This window comes from Raphanus sativus, unplaced genomic scaffold, assembly GCF_000801105.2.
Source record: "Raphanus sativus cultivar WK10039 unplaced genomic scaffold, ASM80110v3 Scaffold3069, whole genome shotgun sequence".
NCBI lineage: Eukaryota > Viridiplantae > Streptophyta > Magnoliopsida > Brassicales > Brassicaceae > Raphanus > Raphanus sativus.
The window spans coordinates 1,681-12,442 of record NW_026618376.1 but is presented as its reverse complement, the minus strand read 5'-3'; the positions used below and the strand labels follow the sequence as shown (position 1 = coordinate 12,442).

Sequence of the window (10,762 nt, the reverse complement as noted above, 5' to 3'; positions counted from 1 at the left end):
AAGTGTTGGTAAGGCGAATGGAACTTAAGGTGGACGAACATCATGAGATGGAAGTGTTGTTGAGCACATGCGTATCTGTTAATGGAATTGGAGTATACAAAACGTTCAGATTACAGTACAAGAAGTCACTTTCACAACTGAATTCATCGTTCTAGAATTGGGAGCTATTGATGCAATTCTGGGGATGCATTGGGCTAAGGATGTTAGGCAAGTTGCCAAATCGATTGAGAAAAACATAAGTATGAGTTTTGGTATCAAGAAAAAAGTGAAATTAACTGGAGATCCGTCTTTACTCAATCCACCAAAGTCATTACGATCTTTACAGACAAACGACGGGATTCATGTTGACTTACAGCTAGTGTCGGAACAATTTGAGCATGTGTTTAAAGAGCCAACTGAGTTGCCTCCGATTCGTGGCAGAGAGTGGAATCACCTTGCAACCAGGATTGGGTCCTGTAAGCTTTCGGCCATATAGATACCCACAAGCACATTAAGGATGTGATGGAAAAAAGTGTACAAGAAATGCTGGCAATGGGAATCTATTCGTCCTAGTCACAGTCCGTATTCAAGTCTGGTGTTATTAGTCAAAAAACAGGATAACTCATGGAAGTTTGCGTTGATTACAGAGCTTTCAACAGAGCGACGATACCAGACAAATACCCGATTCTTGTAATTGATCGCTACTAGATGAGTTGAACGGAGAAAAATGGTTCTCTAAATTGGATTTGCGTTTAGGATATCATCAAATCAGAATGAAGGAAGCTGATGTGGAGAAGACAGCTTTTCAAACTCACGAGGGTCATTACGAATTTTTAGTTATGCCGTTTAGCTTGACGAATGCACCGGTTATCTTTTAAACTTTGATGAATGAGGTGTTTCAAAAATTCTTGAGGAAGTTTGTTTTAGTCTTCTTTGATGATATACTACTTTAAGTATAAAGGGTATTTAATAGTAGGGGAAGATCTGTCAAGAAAAAAAATATTTAGACAGATTAGTAAAACATAATAAATTCATAGGGTTTGTAAGAAGGCACACTGACATACAATGAACCGTTTATTTGCCCCACAAAAAGGTCAGGATGGTTGCAGTTATTCTGAAGTTGAACACAACATAAGGGATGAAGCATAAATCCACATAAAACAAATGCCTGCACACAAATATATGAATTTTTGTGAGCGTTTGGATTATTTGTGAGAATGGAGAATTAGAAATCATTGTTTAATTTGCACAGTAACTAAAATACCTAAAAAAATCTCTGTTTAAATTATTTTATATAATAGTAGATTTCAAAAGATATATTTTAAACTGATTTCTTTTTTTTTTTTGACAACAATACTCTACTCAACTAGAAACTGAATAATATTTATAGATTTTTGGAAAAAACCTTATAATTGTTTTCCAAATTTCTTGATCCCAATAAATTCAATTTATCAAAGTATACTTGGTGATTTTTTTACATATTTAATAATAAAAATTGCATGTAAAGAAAAAAAACATGCATAATATTTTGCCAATATGGATTTTGCAACGAGTTCAAGACCAACCTTTGTTAATAATCCTATGGCGTAAGTTTTTTTTCTTCAAAATTTAAGTAGAAACAAAATAAAACCAGGGTCAATGTTTTACCACTAGCCAACTGCTATTCTACCATATTCAGTAGTTTTTCTTTCAACTCGATCTCCTAATTTTCAAAATCTCATCACAATTAATCGGTAGTTTAAAGGCATTTTCTTCGCACATAACATTGAAATTAGAGAAATTATAGTATATCCTCGAGATCGCTCATGAGGCAATGAAAAGGAATGGGTATTACATCGCCTCTTGATATAATAGTAAAAATAAAGAAAACCAAATACATGATTGAGTTTTAAGAGGTATGGATTATATGATATCGATAAATTGTCACTGGAAGATAAACCAAATTGCTTGGAAACAGTTTGGAGAAAAAGATTGGAATCAAGCTTCATAGACTTTGCATTCCTCGTCGGCTGGGTTTGTCTTGCAGAAATCTTCCAAAGGGTCTCCGCTTCCAGCAGCAACCTCTCCCGGCCACTTGGCAGCCACAAGGTGAGCCAAATCCACTACTCTTTGGCTGCATCATTTAATTATATATGACAATTTGGTCATTAAATGTTTAAAACTCTAATTACATGTAGAAACATAACTTTTATATAAAAATGTTAAGCAGGTAAAAGAACTTCTTAGGAAAATTTCTTTTTTTTGTAACTGAAAAGATGATACACCATTACATAGGCAAGAAATGAAGTTTCTTAGGAGACATTCTTTCGTGCATTTTAATGAAAACCAGCAATAAAAGTATGTAAAATGGTGTATCATCTGAAAAAACAATATTTTGGTTAAAATATGAAGATCATGCTATATCTATAAGGTTAAAGAAAATTAATTAAAAGAAAATCAAAATTCTAAAAAGTGCCAAATTACGTTATAGTGAAGTACTAATTAAAAAATCACATTTCACAAAAGAATTTTGTTTGAAAAATAGAAAACTCGTGAATTCCTTTCTGAAGAAAAACGTTGAAGTTAAGGCAAAAGGGAAAAAAATATAAATGTAAATCATATAATTGCTTAATGTTATGAATGAATTATCTTTGTACCTGTAACCCCACTCGTTGTCGTACCAGGCGACCACCTTGACCATATCATCACCCATGACCATTGTGAGGGACGAATCAATGGTGGTTGAGACATCAGAGCACCTGAAGTCACAAGAGACAAGTGGCGTGTCGCAGACGTCTAAAACGCCCTTGAGCGGTCCAGCGGCCGCTTTTCTGAAGGCGTCGTTAACGTCTTCAGCTGTCAAACCTTTCTTCTCAACGTTTATAACAAGGTCAACCACAGAGACGTTTGGGGTCGGCACACGGAGTGCAATGCCGTTGAGTTTACCCTTCAGCTGGGGGAGCCACCAACGACACCGCCTTTGCTGGCACCTGTGCTAGTAGGTACAATGTTCAGTGCTGCGGCTCTTGCACGCCTTAGGTCCCTGTGTGATGCATCTAGGAGCCTCTGAAACATTGTAAAACATTGTTTACCATTGTTTGGATGAATGTATTCTTGTAATACAACCGAGACCAAAACTTAATCAACAATGAAAAAATCTAATCATCTACGGTTTTACTAATACACACAAAGATGTTCAAATGATATTTACTTGGTCTCGGTGTAAGAGTGTGTCGTTGTCATTGTCCCCTTGACGATTCCTGCAATTGAGTAAGCTAAGAAACCATTGTCAACATGTAATGATAGTAGAGAAAAGGTAGTGTACCAAATTCTTCATCCAAAACTTTCGCAAAGGGAGCCAAACAGTTGGTGGTGCAAGATGCATTGCTGCCAAGACAACCGAAAATGAAACATGAATACTCTAACAACTAATTAATGGTCTTAGTTTGTTTAAGCATTTACCTAATGATGTTAGCAACTTCATGAGAATAGTCTTGTTCATTGACTCCCACAACATAGGTTGGGATATCAGCACCTTTAGCTGGTGCTGTGATGATCACTTTCGAGGCTCCAGCTTGGATGTGCTTCCCTGCTCCTGGCCCATCAACAAACACTCCTGTTCCCTGATATTATAAAAATATCTTTCGATTAATTACGTTCCTTTGCATGCAGATCATGTCATTTGCAGCTTTAAGATAGAACATTCACCTCGATGACAATGTCAATGCCGAGCTCAGCCCATGGAAGCTTAAGAGGATCTCTGTTTGAGACGACTTTGATGAGCTTGCCATCAACGCTGATAGTTTCATTGTCGACTATTTTCACATCGGCCTTGAAGGTTCCAAGCATGGAGTCATACTTGGCAAGTGGGATGCCTACAATAATTTCAACAAGGTCAAAATAGAGAGATCAAATATGCTAAAATATTATTAACAGCTTACGTTCTTGACACCACCACTGTCGTTAAGCACAACAACTTCGAGAGGAGAGTCCTTGCGGCCGTGCCAACACCTGAGGAAGTTCCTACCAATCCTTCCAAACCCATTGATGGCAACCTTCAGTTTTGCCACTGTCTCTCCTCTAACAGGAGTGGATGTTCCCACAGCCTAATAATATTGCACAACTCATCATCATCATCATTATATATGCACATTAACAATAAAGTTTACTGGATCAATCAGTCACCTTTGGGGGTGATTTGTGCAGCTGGCATCAAAGAAAGATGCTCCCCACCGTTGTTGCTGACTCGCAGGCCGGAGAATGCAGCCACTTCTAGCCTCTGTGTGGTTTAGGAACAAGAGAGAAGAGATAAACAAACCGTAACACACACGTACAGAGGGTATTATGTGCTAGGTAGAAGGAAGATTACCTTGGAGGAACATTGAGCTGGGAAAGAGTGAATGGCACTCTTAGACTGCTGCCTCGGTTTGACAGGGATTCTGGAGACGGCAAGAGCTGAATGTGTGGCCATAGTTGCAAGTGAAAACAAGAAGATAAAAGGCTAAGGATGCTAATCAAAAAAATTTTGAGCAGTGGCATATTATACATGCATCCTCACATCTTTGATTTTGATAAAAAGCAACCTGTGGTTGATAGTGAAGCAAATGAATATGTGGTTACTACATAGGTAAGATACAATTGAGGATAAGATTTGTGTGAGCCATTGATTAATAGTCATCACAGGTGTCACATTTAGTGTAAGGAATCTGAAATGATGATGATAAATCGTTCAACATAGTCTAATGGAAAGAAAAAACAGACAGGACAATGGTAGTGGTTTGAAGATGGAGGAAAAGTTTTAGACAAAATTACACAGACACAGCAAACAACAAGAAGTAACAATGACCCACAATTTTTTCAGCATCCTAAAAACAGATGAGAGATTATTTCAGGCTGTAGCCTCGACTTCATCGGTGCTTAGAGCTGCACCATTAGGGGTGTCTTCTGATTTTAGCTGAGAGGACACATCGTCGATAGCAGAGTTGAGCTGAGCAATCTTGTCAGCCAATACCTTGCGAGTTTTTCTGCAAATACACAGTGCTGTTAATAAGTAATCAACAAAGAGAAAAAAAAATGATTTGTTATCAAGTCACCTCCAAAGCTTTTTCCTCATCATAAATGAACTTAGGCATTTCCTCATGAGATCCTTTCGGTCTGCTCCAGCTATAGCCTTGCTGATCTGAAATAATATGTTCGAATTGCACATCATCACCACATTGAGCTAACTGTAAGAGGGATCTCAACTAAACAAACCATGTGAAAGAGAATATATAACCTGTGGTGCACACACATCCAAGAGCACCGACTATGAGCCCGCCCAAATGAACCCTCCACAAATAGGCCAGTGCTTCCTGAACTGTCATCATCTCTGCAAGATAGACATTGCACAAACGGTGACTATCAATTTTTATCAAAAGATTGGTAACGACTCACCAGATCCCAAAAAAGGTAAAAAATGTGAAACCTGTATGCTGATTGGATGGTTAGGATCCTTTTGCTTCTGGGAGCAGAAAACTGGAGCTTTTTTAGAAGGATTCAGACCGAAAGAAACGTTGACACGACGAGCAACTGGCTTCAGAGAAAGCCTAGCATGAAATCGAGATCTCACTTTTACAATACGAAATGAAAAATATAATCACGTTACAAAAAAATAATTCATACGCTCGTCACTGCCAACTCTAAAACTGAGAGTTAATTCGATTTGGGGCAAAAAAAAAAAATAGAAATCACAGTAGGAAAAACAATCGGGTTCCTGAGATTCGTGTGACCTCGACACAGCACTAAATCAGAGCTGTAACGTGGATGGATTCAAATAAACGATAGAATCTCAAATTGGGATGCATACCAGATGGAGGGTGGAGTTGTTGAGTATTCCTGGGAAGAGAGAGAGATGTCGAAAGAGCCGCCATCGATGGAACGAATGAGAAAGAAACTTGGATCCTCTCGGAGCTGTTTTGTGAGCTTGGAGGACCTTCGATGATATCTATGTTCAGTGGTAATAATTTAAGCTCATAATTTAATTAATAATACAGTTTACCCAAATATGATAAATAATGAGAAATACCGTAGGATGAATCCTTTTTTAAGTTTTTTATCACCAAAAAAATATTAGGAGGACTGGAAAAAATAGATATTTTTTTTGTTCCAAATAAAATTTTTGATACTTTTGATCATTTTGGATAAGTTTTGACTTTGTATAGTGGAAAAAATAGTAAATTGAGTTTTTAAAATATAAAAGATTATGTAGAAAATTTAAAAATGATCTATACTATTAAAGCAAAATCTCTCATAGAATTCTGCTATTATTTTTAATGTAATTACATTGTTACGTCACTGCTACATTTATGGCATATGCTTGCATTCGATAACATGAGACGAGATATATATCTCTAAGAATATATGAGGACTAGATTTTCGAGATCTTCATAACTTCAAATATAGCATTTTTTGCAAAAACAATTGTGAAAAACTAATTCATTACCCAAATTATTTATTGGCACCTGTTCTTAAAGGAACTTCTCCTTTGAAAAATCGATAAATATACTCACCGTCATATGGCTGGCGTAGTATCATGGCCACAAAACTTCTACCAATATCCGGCTTACGGAAAAAAATTGATACGGGTCGAGGTACGAGGGTTCGGAGTGAGTTATGGGTTTTCGGATTCAGTTGCTTGACCACCTAGACCCAACTTCTTTTTTAGTTCTTTATTACGAATAATACCACAGAGTGGGATATACACTTTTTACGAGAATTCTTTCACCCAAATGATACTGAATACACTCCTGATATCGCTCCATAGCTCTGGATGGATATGTTTGGAACCACACAAAATCAAGAGTGTATTCATTTAAATCTGGCTATGACCTACTCCGATCGACCAAGCTGAGTCTTACACATAAAGAGGTATTAGAACCGAGTATCACGGGCCTTCAGAGCCATGTGGGGAAGATAAAGACTCCGAGTAAGATAAAGCATTTTTGTGGCAGGCTTATCTCGGGCTGTGTGGCAACGACATAAAGGCTCACTTATAGACACCTGGCTTGATAGGAGTTGTCCTAGACGTGCTGGTCCAATAGAGTTAATTAACAATTTTTTTTTTAATGCCCCGAGCCCTGCAGGTTAGGACTATTTGTCCCTTATGGGTTACTTACCGAGTACATTTATATACCAAAACATGAACTTTCTGTTTTGGAAGAAAAGAGGTGACTCAACCGAGACCACAATTCAATACCTTTACATGGATCTGTTGGTAAATTTGGAAGAAAAAGATCGACAAACTCTTTAATGGAAAAATCGTATTTCCAATTGACACTCTCCAATTTGCATCACTTGAGGCAGAATGTTGGAGAAAGGTTAATGAAAAGGAGGAAGCAGACGAGAATCAAGATGACCCTCCCACTATGGACGTTGAGACAGCGCAACCTTGGGTATCCTGAATCCCTACATGTCAAATTGATGCTTCATGGATCAATAATGGATGTGCCAGTGGCCTAGGGTGGAGCCGTGAGGACCCAAATGGGTTATAAATCTTTTGGACTATGGGCGTGCAGTAGGAGCCTTCATCTTTACATGTTGAGATGGAAGGTTTACTTTAGGATGCTTTATGTATGAGAGACATGAGGATAATCTCGATACGTTTCGAGACGGATTGCTCGGACCTAGTGGAACATGACTGCGAATCCAATGGAGTGGCCATCATTCACGATGGAGACCTAGTGTACATGACTGGGAATCCAATGGACTGGCCATCATTCCCGATGGAGATCGAGGTGTTCAAGAGAGTACAAGAGGACTTCGAGGATGTGTGATCCTGGTTCATATTCCTTGGAGTATGAATAGTCGGGCGGGTTCATTAGCAAAAGAAGTGAAATCAAAGGATATATTTTCACCATATAAACAGGACATGAACATACAGAAAGAGTTCTTCGGAGAATCGGTTCGTCTGACCAACACTTGATTTTTTAGATGAATAACTGACAAAAAAATAAGAGAAGTGACCATAAATAAATAACAAATGGTAAAAAAATATTTCCTTTTATCGAAGTTTAACTAGTTGATTTAGTGGAGCAGTAGCCATAATGCTAAAGATAAACTTTTTTTGTTGTTTAATTTTTTTTGAGAATTTCATAGGTTGGTCAATTTTAATTTTTTTAGCCAAAAAGAGTCTCTAACTAGGAAAATAATCAAAAGAGGTTTCATAAGATAAATAAACACTTATACCCTATTAACTATCCTCCGTTCATATTAGTTGTTGTTCTAGGGTTTATACACATAGATTAAAAAACATTTAATTTTACATATTTTCAAAATAAAAATATCATTATTAATATACCTAACCATGTTTCAACTAATAGAAAAATTGAGTAGAAAATATTGTCAATAAATTTTGTATTGAGAACCGAAAACGATATTTATTTAAAAACAAAAATTATATCCTACAACAACAAATAATTTGAAACAGGGAGTAATCCTCTAGACATTATTTGCGAAGTGATTTGCCACATGTCCTCTGTACAATCGTTTTTACAAAAAAAAAAATAACATGGCTTTAAGATTGATGACATGTCATATGATTAAATATGACATGGACAATTACATTTAATGCTGATATTTTTTTTGGAAAACTTTTTAAAATATGGCAATACCCCATATATTACATTTAATATTGATTTATATTTTGGTAAACTTTTTAGTATGGTAATAACTCATAGATCATCACTAATAAATATATTTCAAATATGACATTTTAAATTTTGAATGTTATTTAATTTTATTTTCTATTAATTGTTGGGGTCAAAAACGGTTATCTCGAAATCAACGGCTAAAAATATTTATCGTGCGCGGACTTTCCATAAAACAAGCGTCAAAAGCAAAACAAGTCATATAGCTTAAAAAAACCTATGTTAAAGTCGATCGTTCTTGTTTTACACGATAAACTTTACGAGAAAACCAACTCAGATTTAGTCGTAAAACTTCGATGATACAATCAAGAAGAACCGAGAGATATTAGGTCCGTAGCTGATATAACACGACCATACGAAAGTATACGGAAGAAACGAGAAGTATCTAAGTTTGGACAGGCCGAACGACAAGGAATCCGCCTTGAAACTTCAAAGAGCCCGTTCTCTCAAAACCGTGAGGACCCAGAAAATGAGCAAGATATAAAATCGAAGCCCTCGCCGAGACGCAGGTCCCGGGCGGCTAGCCCCAGTGCTGGCTCTGGCTGCCGGGCGGCTAGCCCCCGTGCTGGTCCTGGCCGCCGGGAAACTTCAAAGAGCCCGTTCTCTCAAACCGTGAGGACCCAGAAAACGAGCAAGATATCAAATCGAAGCCCTCGCCGAGATGCAGGTGCCGGGCGGCTTGCCCCCCGTACTGGTCCTGGCCCGGCTTGCCCCCGTATTGGTCCTGGCCGCCGGGCGGCTAGCGCCCGTGCTGGCCGTGGCCGCCGGCGGCTAGCCCCCCGTGCTGGCCGTGGCCGCCGGCGGCTAGCACCCGTGCTGGCCGTGGCCGCCGGTCGGCTTAGCACCCGTGCTGGCCGTGGCCGCCGGCGGCTAGCGCCCGTGCTGGCCATGGCCGCCGGGCGGCTAGCCCCGTGCTGGCTCGGGTCGTCGGGCGACAAGCTTCCGTGCATAAGTTCTAGGCCCGGGCCGTCAGAAGTCTGTACTTTGCGTCTTTCTAAGTTTTCGCGGAACGAATCGTTGAGATTCCGCGTATTAAAACTCCATGTTCTTACTCCAAACAAAGATCGTCGGAAACACTTCGGAAACTCGTAAGATATCAACGGGAAGGAAGATCTTAATTCTCTCGTGCGAAACAGTGATGGTTATCTTAAGACACCACTCATCTCAACTCTACGAAGGATTGAAGATCTTCCGAAGAAATCGTAGAAAACAACGGAAGTCCTAGAGACGGCCCGAAAGGGACCAAACGCGATCGGACAGTCCGCTTACGATTATCTGAGATAGATACGACGATTTACGTTTATCTTTACATAACAAGATAAATGCTAAATTTCCAGAAGGATAAATGTCAAGTTTCCCGAAGATAAATGTCAAGTTTCCCGATAAACATAAGGCCGACGAAAATGGAAAAAGCCCGCTTCGCGGCCCAAAAGGAGAATAGACCGTCATAAGAGGAGTATATAAAGCAGCTTGAGGAGAGAAACAAAAGAGAAAGAAGAAAAATCCAAGAGAAGAAAATTGAGAGATTTAGAGAGTAGATCCGAGATTTTTAGACTGAGGGAACTTAGAACTTAGGTGGTTAGACTAGCAAGGCATGACCTAGGACGTCTGGCCGCTCTCGTTCTACCTTCATCTTGTCCGCAGACTTCTGTTCATTCGGAAATCTAACAATTCTTTTACTCAGATTTTCGCACATAGAAACCCTAGGCGTTATTCTCGACACGCCCGTTTCTATGACAAACGCTCGTACTAGACGAACTCCGCCAGGCAGTTTGATCTCTTGTTCAAATCTTTCTAACTGAAATACGTCCGACTTGATCCTCGAAAGGGGTACGTAGGCAGCCTTCCTTAAGGTCTAGTCTCAAATCTTAATAAAACCTTTCCGCGTTTATTTGATCACTTGTCGTTGGTTGTCGCAGAGAATCCGGACCTTCAGGGAAAGTTAAGTTTACTTAGCTTTCCTCCCGATTTACTTAACAAAAATCGACAGTGCGAATTTCGGTTCCCACAGTTTGGCGCTAGAAGAGGGGGGGACGAGATTACTCTTACTCTTACGGCCGCAAAAACGCTTGATCCAAAGCAAATGTCTGGAAATATGAAAGACAAACTCACAGCTCACA

The 10,762-nt window shown here is 38.9% G+C and overlaps 1 long non-coding RNA gene and 1 pseudogene across 1 annotated transcript; both read right to left on the bottom strand.

Moving 5' to 3' along the window:
- Positions 1-1,744: 1,744 nt before the first annotated feature.
- LOC130506277 (glyceraldehyde-3-phosphate dehydrogenase GAPB, chloroplastic-like) lies at positions 1,745-4,003 on the bottom strand (annotated as a pseudogene).
- A 1,281-nt stretch (positions 4,004-5,284) lies between these two features.
- On the bottom strand, positions 5,285-5,943 carry LOC130506276 (uncharacterized). The gene is made up of 3 exons (XR_008941956.1): positions 5,804-5,943; positions 5,423-5,543; positions 5,285-5,326 (listed from the first exon to the last, which is right to left on the bottom strand). It is a non-coding gene; the product is annotated as an uncharacterized LOC130506276 (long non-coding RNA).
- Positions 5,944-10,762: the final 4,819 nt, after the last annotated feature.